Raw genomic sequence first — 16,609 nt, 5'->3', positions numbered from 1 at the left:
TGAAAAATGTAAAGTGTGCTTTCCTTAAAAGAACCTTTTGTTTGCAGTGTATTTGTTTAATAATTGTTTAATTCTTTTGCAAATCAGCAATTAATGCAAGCCACTAGTTTATTTCCTATATGCAATATAAGAAATTTTGAAGTACCAATGCTATTAGTGCATTGGTTTCATTGTTAAGTGTTCTGTTTAATATTTTGGTTTAAACAAATTTATAAATGCAAAAATTATAATATGTTACCTAATACAATCTTAAAATGTGTCTACTCTCACAGAAAATCATTCAGTATATGATAGTGAATGAATTGTAGTCTGAAAATTTGTGGAGAATGTTATGCAACTGAATATTGGTTGACAATTTCTATATCAAGTTTTATGCATGGGTCCTAAAATGTCACCATGAGTTAAAAGAGGAATTTATATGGCCTATCTAAACCATCAACCAAATGTAGCTAAGATTATACTTTCAGGGATCATTTCTATAGACAATGATGGGAGAAATGTGCTTGAAAGTGTCCAAACTCGCCAACCACCGTGATGAGTTTAAGAGCTCTCTTCTCAGCATGAAGGCAGTTAGCAACTCTTTTTCATGCAGATGTTGTTAGCTTTTGTTGACTGTCCTACTTCTTAATAAAGAAGTGGTAGAAGAGGGCTCATTCAGAGTGGCTGATTACACACTTTAAAATCAACTATGGTTATTTAAAACTAAGTTTGTATAATGTTTAATATCCTTGAAAGAATACGCATTGATGTTTCAACATTCCTGAATCAGAATGTTTTTTTTTATGAAATAGGAATAAAAGCAATGTCTAAGAGTATTATTTTACATTTTAATTGTAACCTTCTTTAAGTGGTTCATGTCAATGAGGACTTGAAAAATGTAAAGTGTGCTTTCCTTAAAAGAACCTTTTGTTTGCAGTGTATTTGTTTAATAATTGTTTAATTCTTTAGCAAATCAGCAATTAATGCAAGCCACTAGTTTATTTCCTATATGCAATATAAGAAATTTTGTAGTAGCAATGCTATTAGTGCATTGGTTTCATTGTTAAGTGTTCTGATTAATATTTTGGCTTAAACAAGTTTATATATGCAAAAAGTATAACATGTTACCTAATACAATCTTAAAATGTGTCTACTCTCACAGAAAATCATTCAGTATGTGACAGTGAATGAATTGTAGTCTGAAAATTTGTGGAGAATGTTATGCAACTGAAAATTGGCTGACAATTTCTATATCAAGTTTTATGAATGGGTCCAAAAATGTCACCATGAGTTAAAAGAGGAATTCATATGGACTATCTAAACCATCAACAAAATGTATTTAAGACTATACTTTCAGGGATCATTTCTATAGGCAATGATGGGAGAAATGTGCTTGAAAGTGTCCAAACTCGCCAACCACCATGATGAGTTTAAGAGCTCTCTTCTCAGCATGAAGGCAGTTAGCAACTCTGTTTCATGCAGATGTTGTTAGCTTTTGATGACTGTCCTACTTCTTAATAAAGAAGTGGTAGAAGAGGGCTCATTCAGAGTGGCTGATTACACACTTTAAAATCAACTATGGTTATTTAAAACTAAGTTTGTATAATGTTTAATATCCTTGAAAGAATACGCATTGATGTTTCAACATTCCTGAATCAGAATGTTTTTTATGATATAGCAATTAAAGCAATGTCTAAGAGTATTATTTTACATTTTAATTTTAACCTTCTTTAAGTGGTTCATGTCAATGAGGACTTGAAAAATGTAAAGTGTGCTTTCCTTAAAAGAACATTTTGTTTGCAGTGTATTTGTTTAATAATTGTTTAATTCTTTTGCAAATCAGCAATTAATGCAAGCCACTAGTTTATTTCCTATATGCAATATAAGAAATTTTGAAGTACCAATGCTATTAGTGCATTGGTTTCATTGTTAAGTGTTCTGTTTAATATTTTGGTTTAAACAAATTTATATATGCAAAAATTATAATATGTTACCTAATACAATCTTAAAATGTGTCTACTCTCACAGAAAATCATTCAGTATATGATAGTGAATGAATTGTAGTCTGAAAATTTGTGGAGAATGTAATGCAACTGAATATTGGTTGACAATTTCTATATCAAGTTTTATGCATGGGTCCTAAAATGTCACCATGAGTGAAAAGAGGAATTTATATGGCCTATCTAAACCATCAACCAAATGTAGCTAAGATTATACTTTCAGGGATCATTTCTATAGACAATGATGGGAGAAATGTGCTTGAAAGTGTCCAAACTCGCCAACCACCATGATGAGTTTAAGAGCTCTCTTCTCAGCATGAAGGCAGTTAGCAACTCTTTTTCATGCAGATGTTGTTAGCTTTTGTTGACTGTCCTACTTCTTAATAAAGAAGTGGTAGAAGAGGGCTCATTCAGAGTGGCTGATTACACACTTTAAAATCAACTATGGTTATTTAAAACTAAGTTTGTATAATGTTTAATATCCTTGAAAGAATACGCATTGATGTTTCAACATTCCTGAATCAGAATGTTTTTTTTATGAAATAGGAATAAAAGCAATGTCTAAGAGTATTATTTTACATTTTAATTGTAACCTTCTTTAAGTGGTTCATGTCAATGAGGACTTGAAAAATGTAAAGTGTGCTTTCCTTAAAAGAACCTTTTGTTTGCAGTGTATTTGTTTAATAATTGTTTAATTCTTTAGCAAATCAGCAATTAATGCAAGCCACTAGTTTATTTCCTATATGCAATATAAGAAATTTTGTAGTAGCAATGCTATTAGTGCATTGGTTTCATTGTTAAGTGTTCTGATTAATATTTTGGCTTAAACAAGTTTATATATGCAAAAAGTATAACATGTTACCTAATACAATCTTAAAATGTGTCTACTCTCACAGAAAATCATTCAGTATGTGATAGTGAATGAATTGTAGTCTGAAAATTTGTGGAGAATGTTATGCAACTGAAAATTGGTTGACAATTTCTATATCAAGTTTTATGAATGGGTCCAAAAATGTCACCATGAGTTAAAAGAGGAATTCATATGGCCTATCTAAACCATCAACAAAATGTATTTAAGACTATACTTTCAGGGATCATTTCTATAGGCAATGATGGGAGAAATGTGCTTGAAAGTGTCCAAACTCGCCAACCACCATGATGAGTTTAAGAGCTCTCTTCTCAGCATGAAGGCAGTTAGCAACTCTGTTTCATGCAGATGTTGTTAGCTTTTGATGACTGTCCTACTTCTTAATAAAGAAGTGGTAGAAGAGGGCTCATTCAGAGTGGCTGATTACACACTTTAAAATCAACTATGGTTATTTAAAACTAAGTTTGTATAATGTTTAATATCCTTGAAAGAATACGCATTGATGTTTCAACATTCCTGAATCAGAATGTTTTTTATGATATAGCAATTAAAGCAATGTCTAAGAGTATTATTTTACATTTTAATTTTAACCTTCTTTAAGTGGTTCATGTCAATGAGGACTTGAAAAATGTAAAGTGTGCTTTCCTTAAAAGAACCTTTTGTTTGCACTGTATTTGTTTAATAATTGTTTAATTCTTTTGCAAATCAGCAATTAATGCAAGCCACTAGTTTATTTCCTATATGCAATATAAGAAATTTTGAAGTACCAATGCTATTAGTGCATTGGTTTCATTGTTAAGTGTTCTGTTTAATATTTTGGTTTAAACAAATTTATATATGCAAAAATTATAATATGTTACCTAATACAATCTTAAAATGTGTCTACTCTCACAGAAAATCATTCAGTATATGATAGTGAATGAATTGTAGTCTGAAAATTTGTGGAGAATGTTATGCAACTGAATATTGGTTGACAATTTATATATCAAGTTTTATGCATGGGTCCTAAAATGTCACCATGAGTTAAAAGAGGAATTTATATGGCCTATCTAAACCATCAACCAAATGTAGCTAAGATTATACTTTCAGGGATCATTTCTATAGGCAATGATGGGAGAAATGTGCTTGAAAGTGTCCAAACTCGCCAACCACCATGATGAGTTTAAGAGCTCTCTTCTCAGCAAGAAGGCAGTTAGCAATTCTGTTTCATGCAGATGTTGTTAGCTTTTGATGACTGTCCTACTTCTTAATAAAGAAGTGGTAGAAGAGGGCTCATTCAGAGTGGCTGATTACACACTTTAAAATCAACTATGGTTATTTAAAACTAAGTTTGTATAACGTTTAATATCCTTGAAAGAATACGCATTGATGTTTCAACATTCCTGAATCAGTATGTTTTTTATGATATAGGAATAAAAGCAATGTCTAAGAGTATTATTTTACATTTTAATTTTAACCTTCTTTAAGTGGTTGATGTCAATGATGACTTGAAAAATGTAAAGTGTGCTTTCCTTAAAAGAACCTTTTGTTTGCAGTGTATTTGTTTAATAATTGTTTAATTCTTTTGCAAATCAGCAATTAATGCAAGCCACTAGTTTATTTCCTATATGCAATATAAGAAATTTTGAAGTACCAATGCTATTAGTGCATTGGTTTCATTGTTAAGTGTTCTGTTTAATATTTTGGTTTAAACAAATTTATAAATGCAAAAATTATAATATGTTACCTAATACAATCTTAAAATGTGTCTACTCTCACAGAAAATCATTCAGTATATGATAGTGAATGAATTGTAGTCTGAAAATTTGTGGAGAATGTTATGCAACTGAATATTGGTTGACAATTTCTATATCAAGTTTTATGCATGGGTCCTAAAATGTCACCATGAGTTAAAAGAGGAATTTATATGGCCTATCTAAACCATCAACCAAATGTAGCTAAGATTATACTTTCAGGGATCATTTCTATAGACAATGATGGGAGAAATGTGCTTGAAAGTGTCCAAACTCGCCAACCATCATGATGAGTTTAAGAGCTCTCTTCTCAGCATGAAGGCAGTTAGCAACTCTGTTTCATGCAGATGTTGTTAGCTTTTGTTGACTGTCCTACTTCTTAATAAAGAAGTGGTAGAAGAGGGCTCATTCAGAGTGGCTGATTACACACTTTAAAATCAACTATGGTTATTTAAAACTAAGTTTGTATAATGTTTAATATCCTTGAAAGAATACGCATTGATGTTTCAACATTCCTGAATCAGAATGTTTTTTTTATGAAATAGGAATAAAAGCAATGTCTAAGAGTATTATTTTACATTTTAATTGTAACCTTCTTTAAGTGGTTCATGTCAATGAGGACTTGAAAAATGTAAAGTGTGCTTTCCTTAAAAGAACCTTTTGTTTGCAGTGTATTTGTTTAATAATTGTTTAATTCTTTAGCAAATCAGCAATTAATGCAAGCCACTAGTTTATTTCCTATATGCAATATAAGAAATTTTGTAGTAGCAATGCTATTAGTGCATTGGTTTCATTGTTAAGTGTTCTGATTAATATTTTGGCTTAAACAAGTTTATATATGCAAAAAGTATAACATGTTACCTAATACAATCTTAAAATGTGTCTACTCTCACAGAAAATCATTCAGTATGTGACAGTGAATGAATTGTAGTCTGAAAATTTGTGGAGAATGTTATGCAACTGAAAATTGGCTGACAATTTCTATATCAAGTTTTATGAATGGGTCCAAAAATGTCACCATGAGTTAAAAGAGGAATTCATATGGACTATCTAAACCATCAACAAAATGTATTTAAGACTATACTTTCAGGGATCATTTCTAAAGGCAATGATGGGAGAAATGTGCTTGAAAGTGTCCAAACTCGCCAACCACCATGATGAGTTTAAGAGCTCTCTTCTCAGCATGAAGGCAGTTAGCAACTCTGTTTCATGCAGATGTTGTTAGCTTTTGATGACTGTCCTACTTCTTAATAAAGAAGTGGTAGAAGAGGGCTCATTCAGAGTGGCTGATTACACACTTTAAAATCAACTATGGTTATTTAAAACTAAGTTTGTATAATGTTTAATATCCTTGAAAGAATACGCATTGATGTTTCAACATTCCTGAATCAGAATGTTTTTTATGATATAGCAATTAAAGCAATGTCTAAGAGTATTATTTTACATTTTAATTTTAACCTTCTTTAAGTGGTTCATGTCAATGAGGACTTGAAAAATGTAAAGTGTGCTTTCCTTAAAAGAACATTTTGTTTGCAGTGTATTTGTTTAATAATTGTTTAATTCTTTTGCAAATCAGCAATTAATGCAAGCCACTAGTTTATTTCCTATATGCAATATAAGAAATTTTGAAGTACCAATGCTATTAGTGCATTGGTTTCATTGTTAAGTGTTCTGTTTAATATTTTGGTTTAAACAAATTTATATATGCAAAAATTATAATATGTTACCTAATACAATCTTAAAATGTGTCTACTCTCACAGAAAATCATTCAGTATATGATAGTGAATGAATTGTAGTCTGAAAATTTGTGGAGAATGTTATGCAACTGAATATTGGTTGACAATTTCTATATCAAGTTTTATGCATGGGTCCTAAAATGTCACCATGAGTGAAAAGAGGAATTTATATGGCCTATCTAAACCATCAACCAAATGTAGCTAAGATTATACTTTCAGGGATCATTTCTATAGACAATGATGGGAGAAATGTGCTTGAAAGTGTCCAAACTCACCAACCACCATGATGAGTTTAAGAGCTCTCTTCTCAGCATGAAGGCAGTTAGCAACTCTTTTTCATGCAGATGTTGTTAGCTTTTGTTGACTGTCCTACTTCTTAATAAAGAAGTGGTAGAAGAGGGCTCATTCAGAGTGGCTGATTACACACTTTAAAATCAACTATGGTTATTTAAAACTAAGTTTGTATAATGTTTAATATCCTTGAAAGAATACGCATTGATGTTTCAACATTCCTGAATCAGAATGTTTTTTTTATGAAATAGGAATAAAAGCAATGTCTAAGAGTATTATTTTACATTTTAATTGTAACCTTCTTTAAGTGGTTCATGTCAATGAGGACTTGAAAAATGTAAAGTGTGCTTTCCTTAAAAGAACCTTTTGTTTGCAGTGTATTTGTTTAATAATTGTTTAATTCTTTAGCAAATCAGCAATTAATGCAAGCCACTAGTTTATTTCCTATATGCAATATAAGAAATTTTGTAGTAGCAATGCTATTAGTGCATTGGTTTCATTGTTAAGTGTTCTGATTAATATTTTGGCTTAAACAAGTTTATATATGCAAAAAGTATAACATGTTACCTAATACAATCTTAAAATGTGTCTACTCTCACAGAAAATCATTCAGTATGTGATAGTGAATGAATTGTAGTCTGAAAAATGGTGGAGAATGTTATGCAACTGAAAATTGGTTGACAATTTCTATATCAAGTTTTATGAATGGGTCCAAAAATGTCACCATGAGTTAAAAGAGGAATTCATATGGCCTATCTAAACCATCAACAAAATGTATTTAAGACTATACTTTCAGGGATCATTTCTATAGGCAATGATGGGAGAAATGTGCTTGAAAGTGTCCAAACTCGCCAACCACCATGATGAGTTTAAGAGCTCTCTTCTCAGCATGAAGGCAGTTAGCAACTCTGTTTCATGCAGATGTTGTTAGCTTTTGATGACTGTCCTACTTCTTAATAAAGAAGTGGTAGAAGAGGGCTCATTCAGAGTGGCTGATTACACACTTTAAAATCAACTATGGTTATTTAAAACTAAGTTTGTATAATGTTTAATATCCTTGAAAGAATACACATTGATGTTTCAACATTCCTGAATCAGAATGTTTTTTATGATATAGCAATTAAAGCAATGTCTAAGAGTATTATTTTACATTTTAATTTTAACCTTCTTTAAGTGGTTCATGTCAATGAGGACTTGAAAAATGTAAAGTGTGCTTTCCTTAAAAGAACCTTTTGTTTGCACTGTATTTGTTTAATAATTGTTTAATTCTTTTGCAAATCAGCAATTAATGCAAGCCACTAGTTTATTTCCTATATGCAATATAAGAAATTTTGAAGTACCAATGCTATTAGTGCATTGGTTTCATTGTTAAGTGTTCTGTTTAATATTTTGGTTTAAACAAATTTATATATGCAAAAATTATAATATGTTACCTAATACAATCTTAAAATGTGTCTACTCTCACAGAAAATCATTCAGTATATGATAGTGAATGAATTGTAGTCTGAAAATTTGTGGAGAATGTTATGCAACTGAATATTGGTTGACAATTTATATATCAAGTTTTATGCATGGGTCCTAAAATGTCACCATGAGTTAAAAGAGGAATTTATATGGCCTATCTAAACCATCAACCAAATGTAGCTAAGATTATACTTTCAGGGATCATTTCTATAGGCAATGATGGGAGAAATGTGCTTGAAAGTGTCCAAACTCGCCAACCACCATGATGAGTTTAAGAGCTCTCTTCTCAGCATGAAGGCAGTTAGCAATTCTGTTTCATGCAGATGTTGTTAGCTTTTGATGACTGTCCTACTTCTTAATAAAGAAGTGGTAGAATAGGGCTCATTCAGAGTGGCTGATTACACACTTTAAAATCAACTATGGTTATTTAAAACTAAGTTTGTATAACGTTTAATATCCTTGAAAGAATACGCATTGATGTTTCAACATTCCTGAATCAGTATGTTTTTTATGATATAGGAATAAAAGCAATGTCTAAGAGTATTATTTTACATTTTAATTTTAACCTTCTTTAAGTGGTTGATGTCAATGATGACTTGAAAAATGTAAAGTGTGCTTTCCTTAAAAGAACCTTTTGTTTGCAGTGTATTTGTTTAATAATTGTTTAATTCTTTTGCAAATCAGCAATTAATGCAAGCCACTAGTTTATTTCCTATATGCAATATAAGAAATTTTGAAGTACCAATGCTATTAGTGCATTGGTTTCATTGTTAAGTGTTCTGTTTAATATTTTGGTTTAAACAAATTTATAAATGCAAAAATTATAATATGTTACCTAATACAATCTTAAAATGTGTCTACTCTCACAGAAAATCATTCAGTATATGATAGTGAATGAATTGTAGTCTGAAAATTTGTGGAGAATGTTATGCAACTGAATATTGGTTGACAATTTCTATATCAAGTTTTATGCATGGGTCCTAAAATGTCACCATGAGTTAAAAGAGGAATTTATATGGCCTATCTAAACCATCAACCAAATGTAGCTAAGATTATACTTTCAGGGATCATTTCTATAGACAATGATGGGAGAAATGTGCTTGAAAGTGTCCAAACTCGCCAACCATCATGATGAGTTTAAGAGCTCTCTTCTCAGCATGAAGGCAGTTAGCAACTCTGTTTCATGCAGATGTTGTTAGCTTTTGTTGACTGTCCTACTTCTTAATAAAGAAGTGGTAGAAGAGGGCTCATTCAGAGTGGCTGATTACACACTTTAAAATCAACTATGGTTATTTAAAACTAAGTTTGTATAATGTTTAATATCCTTGAAAGAATACGCATTGATGTTTCAACATTCCTGAATCAGAATGTTTTTTTATGAAATAGGAATAAAAGCAATGTCTAAGAGTATTATTTTACATTTTAATTGTAACCTTCTTTAAGTGGTTCATGTCAATGAGGACTTGAAAAATGTAAAGTGTGCTTTCCTTAAAAGAACCTTTTGTTTGCAGTGTATTTGTTTAATAATTGTTTAATTCTTTAGCAAATCAGCAATTAATGCAAGCCACTAGTTTATTTCCTATATGCAATATAAGAAATTTTGTAGTAGCAATGCTATTAGTGCATTGGTTTCATTGTTAAGTGTTCTGATTAATATTTTGGCTTAAACAAGTTTATATATGCAAAAAGTATAACATGTTACCTAATACAATCTTAAAATGTGTCTACTCTCACAGAAAATCATTCAGTATGTGACAGTGAATGAATTGTAGTCTGAAAATTTGTGGAGAATGTTATGCAACTGAAAATTGGCTGACAATTTCTATATCAAGTTTTATGAATGGGTCCAAAAATGTCACCATGAGTTAAAAGAGGAATTCATGTGGACTATCTAAACCATCAACAAAATGTATTTAAGACTATACTTTCAGGGATCATTTCTAAAGGCAATGATGGGAGAAATGTGCTTGAAAGTGTCCAAACTCGCCAACCACCATGATGAGTTTAAGAGCTCTCTTCTCAGCATGAAGGCAGTTAGCAACTCTGTTTCATGCAGATGTTGTTAGCTTTTGATGACTGTCCTACTTCTTAATAAAGAAGTGGTAGAAGAGGGCTCATTCAGAGTGGCTGATTACACACTTTAAAATCAACTATGGTTATTTAAAACTAAGTTTGTATAATGTTTAATATCCTTGAAAGAATACGCATTGATGTTTCAACATTCCTGAATCAGAATGTTTTTTATGATATAGCAATTAAAGCAATGTCTAAGAGTATTATTTTACATTTTAATTTTAACCTTCTTTAAGTGGTTCATGTCAATGAGGACTTGAAAAATGTAAAGTGTGCTTTCCTTAAAAGAACCTTTTGTTTGCAGTGTATTTGTTTAATAATTGTTTAATTCTTTTGCAAATCAGCAATTAATGCAAGCCACTAGTTTATTTCCTATATGCAATATAAGAAATTTTGAAGTACCAATGCTATTAGTGCATTGGTTTCATTGTTAAGTGTTCTGTTTAATATTTTGGTTTAAACAAATTTATAAATGCAAAAATTATAATATGTTACCTAATACAATCTTAAAATGTGTCTACTCTCACAGAAAATCATTCAGTATATGATAGTGAATGAATTGTAGTCTGAAAATTTGTGGAGAATGTTATGCAACTGAATATTGGTTGACAATTTCTATATCAAGTTTTATGCATGGGTCCTAAAATGTCACCATGAGTTAAAAGAGGAATTTATATGGCCTATCTAAACCATCAACCAAATGTAGCTAAGATTATACTTTCAGGGATCATTTCTATAGACAATGATGGGAGAAATGTGCTTGAAAGTGTCCAAACTCGCCAACCATCATGATGAGTTTAAGAGCTCTCTTCTCAGCATGAAGGCAGTTAGCAACTCTGTTTCATGCAGATGTTGTTAGCTTTTGTTGACTGTCCTACTTCTTAATAAAGAAGTGGTAGAAGAGGGCTCATTCAGAGTGGCTGATTACACACTTTAAAATCAACTATGGTTATTTAAAACTAAGTTTGTATATTGTTTAATATCCTTGAAAGAATACGCATTGATTTTTCAACATTCCTGAATCAGAATGTTTTTTTTATGATATAGGAATAAAAGCAATGTCTAAGAGTATTATTTTACATTTTAATTGTAACCTTCTTTAAGTGGTTCATGTCAATGAGGACTTGAAAAATGTAAAGTGTGCTTTCCTTAAAAGAACCTTTTGTTTGCAGTGTATTTGTTTAATAATTGTTTAATTCTTTAGCAAATCAGCAATTAATGCAAGCCACTAGTTTATTTCCTATATGCAATATAAGAAATTTTGTAGTAGCAATGCTATTAGTGCATTGGTTTCATTGTTAAGTGTTCTGATTAATATTTTGGCTTAAACAAGTTTATATATGCAAAAAGTATAACATGTTACCTAATACAATCTTAAAATGTGTCTACTCTCACAGAAAATCATTCAGTATGTGATAGTGAATGAATTGTAGTCTGAAAATTTGTGGAGAATGTTATGCAACTGAAAATTGGTTGACAATTTCTATATCAAGTTTTATGAATGGGTCCAAAAATGTCTCCATGAGTTAAAAGAGGAATTCATATGGCCTATCTAAACCATCAACAAAATGTATTTAAGACTATACTTTCAGGGATCATTTCTATAGGCAATGATGGGAGAAATGTGCTTGAAAGTGTCCAAACTTGCCAACCACCATGATGAGTTTAAGAGCTCTCTTCTCAGCATGCAGGCAGTTAGCAACTCTGTTTCATGCAGATGTTGTTAGCTTTTGATGACTGTCCTACTTCTTAATAAAGAAGTAGTAGAAGAGGGCTCATTCAAAATGGCTGATTACACACTTTAAAATCAACTATGGTTATTTAAAACTAAGTTTGTCTAATGTTTAATATCCTTGAAAGAATACGCATTGATGTTTCAACATTCCTGAATCAGAATGTTTTTTATGATAAAGCAATTAAAGCAATGTCTAAGAGTATTATTTTACATTTTAATTTTAACCTTCTTTAAGTGGTTCATGTCAATGAGGACTTGAAAAATGTAAAGTGTGCTTTCCTTAAAAGAACCTTTTGTTTGCAGTGTATTTGTTTAATAATTGTTTAATTCTTTTGCAAATCAGCAATTAATGCAAGCCACTAGTTTATTTCCTATATGCAATATAAGAAATTTTGAAGTACCAATGCTATTAGTGCATTGGTTTCATTGTTAAGTGTTCTGTTTAATATTTTGGTTTAAACAAATTTATATATGCAAAAATTATAATATGTTACCTAATACAATCTTAAAATGTGTCTACTCTCACAGAAAATCATTCAGTATATGATAGTGAATGAATTGTAGTCTGAAAATTTGTGGAGAATGTTATGCAACTGAAAATTGGTTGACAATTTCTATATCAAGTTTTATGCATGGGTCCTAAAATGTCACCATGAGTTAAAAGAGGAATTTATATGGCCTATCTAAACCATCAACAAAATGTAGCTAAGATTATACTTTCAGGGATCGTTTCTATAGGCAATGATGGGAGAAATGTGCTTGAAAGTGTCCAAACTCGCCAACCACCATGATAAGATTAAGAGCTCTCTTCTCAGCATGAAGGCAGTTAGCAACTCTGTTTCATGCAGATGTTGTTAGCTTTTGATGACTATCCTACTTCTTAATAAATAAGTGGTAGAAGAGGGGTCATTCAGAGTGGCTGATTACACACTTTAAAATCAACTATGGTTATTTAAAAGTAAGTTTGTATAATGTTTAATATCCTTGAAAGAATACGCATTGATGTTTCAACATTCCTAAATCAGAATGTTTTTTTATGATATAGGAATAAAAGCAATGTCTAAGAGTATTATTTTACATATTAATTGTAACCTTCTTTAAGTGGTTCATGTCAATGAGGACTTGAAAAATGTAAAGTGTGCTTTCCTTAAAAGAACATTTTGTTTGCAGTGTATTTGTTTAATAATTGTTTAATTCTTTAGCAAATCAGCAATTAATGCAAGCCACTAGTTTATTTCCTATATGCAATATAAGAAATTTTGAAGTACCAATGCTATTAGTGCATTGTTTTCATTGTTAAGTGTTCTGTTTAATATTTTGGCTTAAACAAGTTTATATATGCAAAAATGATAACATGTTACCTAATACAATCTTAAAATGTGTCTACTCTCACAGAAAATCATTCAGTATATGATAGTGAATGAATTGTAGTCTGAAAATTTGTGGAGAATGTTATGCAACTGAAAATTGGTTGACAATTTCTATATCAAGTTTTATGAATGGGTCCAAAAATGTCACCATGAGTTAAAAGAGGAATTCATATGGCCTATCTAAACCATCAACAAAATGTATTTAAGACTATACTTTCAGGGATCATTTCTATAGGCAATGATGGGAGAAATGTGCTCTAAAGTGTCCAAACTCGCCAACCACCATGATGAGTTTAAGAGCTCTCTTCTCAGCATGAAGGCAGTTAGCAACTCTGTTTCATGCAGATGTTGTTAGCTTTTGATGACTGTCCTACTTCTTAATAAAGAAGTGGTAGAAGAGGGCTCATTCAGAGTGGCTGATTACACACTTTAAAATCAACTATGGTTATTTAAAACTAAGTTTGTATAATGTTTAATATCCTTGAAAGAATACGCATTGATGTTTCAACATTCCTGAATCAGAATGTTTTTTATGATATAGCAATTAAAGCAATGTCTAAGAGTATTATTTTACATTTTAATTTTAACCTTCTTTAAGTGGTTCATGTCAATGAGGACTTGAAAAATGTAAAGTGTGCTTTCCTTAAAAGAACCTTTTGTTTGCACTGTATTTGTTTAATAATTGTTTAATTCTTTTGCAAATCAGCAATTAATGCAAGCCACTAGTTTATTTCCTATATGCAATATAAGAAATTTTGAAGTACCAATGCTATTAGTGCATTGGTTTCATTGTTAAGTGTTCTGTTTAATATTTTGGTTTAAACAAATTTATATATGCAAAAATTATAATATGTTACCTAATACAATCTTAAAATGTGTCTACTCTCACAGAAAATCATTCAGTATATGATAGTGAATGAATTGTAGTCTGAAAATTTGTGGAGAATGTTATGCAACTGAATATTGGTTGACAATTTCTATATCAAGTTTTATGCATGGGTCCTAAAATGTCACCATGAGTTAAAAGAGGAATTTATATGGCCTATCTAAACCATCAACCAAATGTAGCTAAGATTATACTTTCAGGGATCATTTCTATAGGCAATGATGGGAGAAATGTGCTTGAAAGTGTCCAAACTCGCCAACCACCATGATGAGTTTAAGAGCTCTCTTCTCAGCATGAAGGCAGTTAGCAATTCTGTGTCATGCAGATGTTGTTAGCTTTTGATGACTGTCCTACTTCTTAATAAAGAAGTGGTAGAAGAGGGCTCATTCAGAGTGGCTGATTACACACTTTAAAATCAACTATGGTTATTTAAAACTAAGTTTGTATAACGTTTAATATCCTTGAAAGAATACGCATTGATGTTTCAACATTCCTGAATCAGAATGTTTTTTATGATATAGGAATAAAAGCAATGTCTAAGAGTATTATTTTACATTTTAATTTTAACCTTCTTTAAGTGGTTGATGTCAATGATGACTTGAAAAATGTAAAGTGTGCTTTCCTTAAAAGAACCTTTTGTTTGCAGTGTATTTGTTTAATAATTGTTTAATTCTTTTGCAAATCAGCAATTAATGCAAGCCACTAGTTTATTTCCTATATGCAATATAAGAAATTTTGAAGTACCAATGCTATTAGTGCATTGGTTTCATTGTTAAGTGTTCTGTTTAATATTTTGGTTTAAACAAATTTATAAATGCAAAAATTATAATATGTTACCTAATACAATCTTAAAATGTGTCTACTCTCACAGAAAATCATTCAGTACATGATAGTGAATGAATTGTAGTCTGAAAATTTGTGGAGAATGTTATGCAACTGCAAATTGGTTGACAATTTCTATATCAAGTTTTATGCATGGGTCCTAAAATGTCACCATGAGTTAAAAGAGGAATTTATATGGCCTATCTAAACCGTCAACAAAATGTAGCTAAGTTTATACTTTCAGGGATCATTTCTATAGGCAATGATGGGAGAAATGTGCTTGAAAGTGTCCAAACTTGCCAACCACCATGATAAGATTAAGAGCTCTCTTCTCAGCATGAAGGCAGTTAGTAACTCTGTTTCATGCAGATGTTGTTAGCTTTTGATGACTGTCCTACTACTTAATAAATAAGTGGTAGAAGAGGGCTCATTCAGAGTGGCTGATTACACACTTTAAAATCAACTATGGTTATTTAAAAGTAAGTTTGTATAATGTTTAATATCCTTGAAAGAATACGCATTGATGTTTCAACATTCCTAAATCAGAATGTTTTTTTATGATATAGGAATAAAAGCAATGTCTAAGAGTATTATTTTACATTTTAATTGTAACCTTCTTTAAGTGGTTCATGTCAATGAGGACTTGAAAAATGTAAAGTGTGCTTTCCTTAAAAGAACATTTTGTTTGCAGTGTATTTGTTTAATAATTGTTTAATTCTTTAGCAAATCAGCAATTAATGCAAGCCACTAGTTTATTTCCTATATGCAATATAAGAAATTTTGAAGTACCAATGCTATTAGTGCATTGGTTTCATTGTTAAGTGTTCTGTTTAATATTTTGGCTTAAACAAGTTTATATATGCAAAAATGATAACATGTTACCTAATACAATCTTAAAATGTGTCTACTCTCACAGAAAATCATTCAGTATATGATAGTGAATGAATTGTAGTCTGAAAATTTGTGGAGAATGTTATGCAACTGAAAATTGGTTGACAATTTCTATATCAAGTTTTATGAATGGGTCAAAAAATGTCACCATGAGTTAAAAGAGGAATTCATATGGCCTATCTAAACCATCAACAAAATGTATTTAAGACTATACTTTCAGGGATCATTTCTATAGGCAATGATGGGAGAAATGTGCTTGAAAGTGTCCAAACTCGCTAACCACCATAATGAGTTTAAGAGCTCTCTTCTCAGCATGAAGGCAGTTAGCAACTCTGTTTCATGCAGATGTTGTTAGCTTTTGATGACTGTCCTACTTCTTAATAAAGAAGTGGTAGAAGAGGGCTCATTCAGAGTGGCTGATTACACACTTTAAAATCAACTATGGTTATTTAAAACTAAGTTTGTATAATGTTTAATATCCTTGAAAGAATACGCATTGATGTTTCAACATTCCTGAATCAGAATGTTTTTTATGATATAGCAATTAAAGCAATGTCTAAGAGTATTATTTTACATTTTAATTTTAACCTTCTTTAAGTGGTTCATGTCAATGAGGACTTGAAAAAATGTAAAGTGTGCTTTCCTTAAAAGAACCTTTTGTTTGCAGTGTATTTGTTTAATAATTGTTTAATTCTTTTGCAAATCAGCAATTAATGCAAGCCACTAGTTTATTTCCTATATGCAATATAAGAAATTTTGA

The 16,609-nt window shown here is 30.8% G+C and overlaps 19 non-coding genes across 19 annotated transcripts; all 19 read left to right on the top strand.

The window, feature by feature from the left end:
• The first annotated feature begins 451 nt into the window (after nt 1–451).
• Nucleotides 452–664, top strand: LOC135053929 (small nucleolar RNA U3). Its single transcript, XR_010243217.1, has one exon. It is a non-coding gene; the product is annotated as a small nucleolar RNA U3 (small nucleolar RNA).
• Nucleotides 665–1,320: 656 nt separating this feature from the next.
• Nucleotides 1,321–1,533, top strand: LOC135053138 (small nucleolar RNA U3). The gene has a single exon (XR_010242527.1). It is a non-coding gene; the product is annotated as a small nucleolar RNA U3 (small nucleolar RNA).
• A 653-nt stretch (nt 1,534–2,186) lies between these two features.
• Nucleotides 2,187–2,399, top strand: LOC135053846 (small nucleolar RNA U3). The gene has a single exon (XR_010243144.1). It is a non-coding gene; the product is annotated as a small nucleolar RNA U3 (small nucleolar RNA).
• Nucleotides 2,400–3,054: 655 nt separating this feature from the next.
• Nucleotides 3,055–3,267, top strand: LOC135053137 (small nucleolar RNA U3). Its single transcript, XR_010242526.1, has one exon. It is a non-coding gene; the product is annotated as a small nucleolar RNA U3 (small nucleolar RNA).
• A 653-nt stretch (nt 3,268–3,920) lies between these two features.
• LOC135053465 (small nucleolar RNA U3) lies at nt 3,921–4,133 on the top strand. The gene has a single exon (XR_010242813.1). It is a non-coding gene; the product is annotated as a small nucleolar RNA U3 (small nucleolar RNA).
• A 653-nt stretch (nt 4,134–4,786) lies between these two features.
• On the top strand, nt 4,787–4,999 carry LOC135053730 (small nucleolar RNA U3). Its single transcript, XR_010243043.1, has one exon. It is a non-coding gene; the product is annotated as a small nucleolar RNA U3 (small nucleolar RNA).
• A 655-nt stretch (nt 5,000–5,654) lies between these two features.
• Nucleotides 5,655–5,867, top strand: LOC135053394 (small nucleolar RNA U3). The gene has a single exon (XR_010242751.1). It is a non-coding gene; the product is annotated as a small nucleolar RNA U3 (small nucleolar RNA).
• Nucleotides 5,868–6,520: 653 nt separating this feature from the next.
• LOC135053837 (small nucleolar RNA U3) lies at nt 6,521–6,733 on the top strand. The gene has a single exon (XR_010243137.1). It is a non-coding gene; the product is annotated as a small nucleolar RNA U3 (small nucleolar RNA).
• A 655-nt stretch (nt 6,734–7,388) lies between these two features.
• On the top strand, nt 7,389–7,601 carry LOC135053135 (small nucleolar RNA U3). Its single transcript, XR_010242524.1, has one exon. It is a non-coding gene; the product is annotated as a small nucleolar RNA U3 (small nucleolar RNA).
• Nucleotides 7,602–8,254: 653 nt separating this feature from the next.
• LOC135053631 (small nucleolar RNA U3) lies at nt 8,255–8,467 on the top strand. Its single transcript, XR_010242957.1, has one exon. It is a non-coding gene; the product is annotated as a small nucleolar RNA U3 (small nucleolar RNA).
• Nucleotides 8,468–9,120: 653 nt separating this feature from the next.
• On the top strand, nt 9,121–9,333 carry LOC135053728 (small nucleolar RNA U3). Its single transcript, XR_010243042.1, has one exon. It is a non-coding gene; the product is annotated as a small nucleolar RNA U3 (small nucleolar RNA).
• Nucleotides 9,334–9,987: 654 nt separating this feature from the next.
• Nucleotides 9,988–10,200, top strand: LOC135053393 (small nucleolar RNA U3). The gene has a single exon (XR_010242750.1). It is a non-coding gene; the product is annotated as a small nucleolar RNA U3 (small nucleolar RNA).
• Nucleotides 10,201–10,853: 653 nt separating this feature from the next.
• Nucleotides 10,854–11,066, top strand: LOC135053727 (small nucleolar RNA U3). The gene has a single exon (XR_010243041.1). It is a non-coding gene; the product is annotated as a small nucleolar RNA U3 (small nucleolar RNA).
• Nucleotides 11,067–11,721: 655 nt separating this feature from the next.
• On the top strand, nt 11,722–11,934 carry LOC135053937 (small nucleolar RNA U3). Its single transcript, XR_010243224.1, has one exon. It is a non-coding gene; the product is annotated as a small nucleolar RNA U3 (small nucleolar RNA).
• Nucleotides 11,935–12,587: 653 nt separating this feature from the next.
• Nucleotides 12,588–12,800, top strand: LOC135054038 (small nucleolar RNA U3). The gene has a single exon (XR_010243315.1). It is a non-coding gene; the product is annotated as a small nucleolar RNA U3 (small nucleolar RNA).
• Nucleotides 12,801–13,454: 654 nt separating this feature from the next.
• On the top strand, nt 13,455–13,667 carry LOC135053077 (small nucleolar RNA U3). The gene has a single exon (XR_010242475.1). It is a non-coding gene; the product is annotated as a small nucleolar RNA U3 (small nucleolar RNA).
• Nucleotides 13,668–14,320: 653 nt separating this feature from the next.
• Nucleotides 14,321–14,533, top strand: LOC135053447 (small nucleolar RNA U3). The gene has a single exon (XR_010242797.1). It is a non-coding gene; the product is annotated as a small nucleolar RNA U3 (small nucleolar RNA).
• Nucleotides 14,534–15,186: 653 nt separating this feature from the next.
• LOC135053842 (small nucleolar RNA U3) lies at nt 15,187–15,399 on the top strand. The gene has a single exon (XR_010243141.1). It is a non-coding gene; the product is annotated as a small nucleolar RNA U3 (small nucleolar RNA).
• Nucleotides 15,400–16,053: 654 nt separating this feature from the next.
• Nucleotides 16,054–16,266, top strand: LOC135053449 (small nucleolar RNA U3). Its single transcript, XR_010242798.1, has one exon. It is a non-coding gene; the product is annotated as a small nucleolar RNA U3 (small nucleolar RNA).
• Nucleotides 16,267–16,609: the final 343 nt, after the last annotated feature.

The sequence above is a fragment of the Pseudophryne corroboree genome, chromosome 2 (assembly GCF_028390025.1).
Source record: "Pseudophryne corroboree isolate aPseCor3 chromosome 2, aPseCor3.hap2, whole genome shotgun sequence".
NCBI lineage: Eukaryota > Metazoa > Chordata > Amphibia > Anura > Myobatrachidae > Pseudophryne > Pseudophryne corroboree.
Note: the sequence above shows the minus strand (reverse complement) of the source record. Positions and strands in the feature narration are given on the sequence as shown.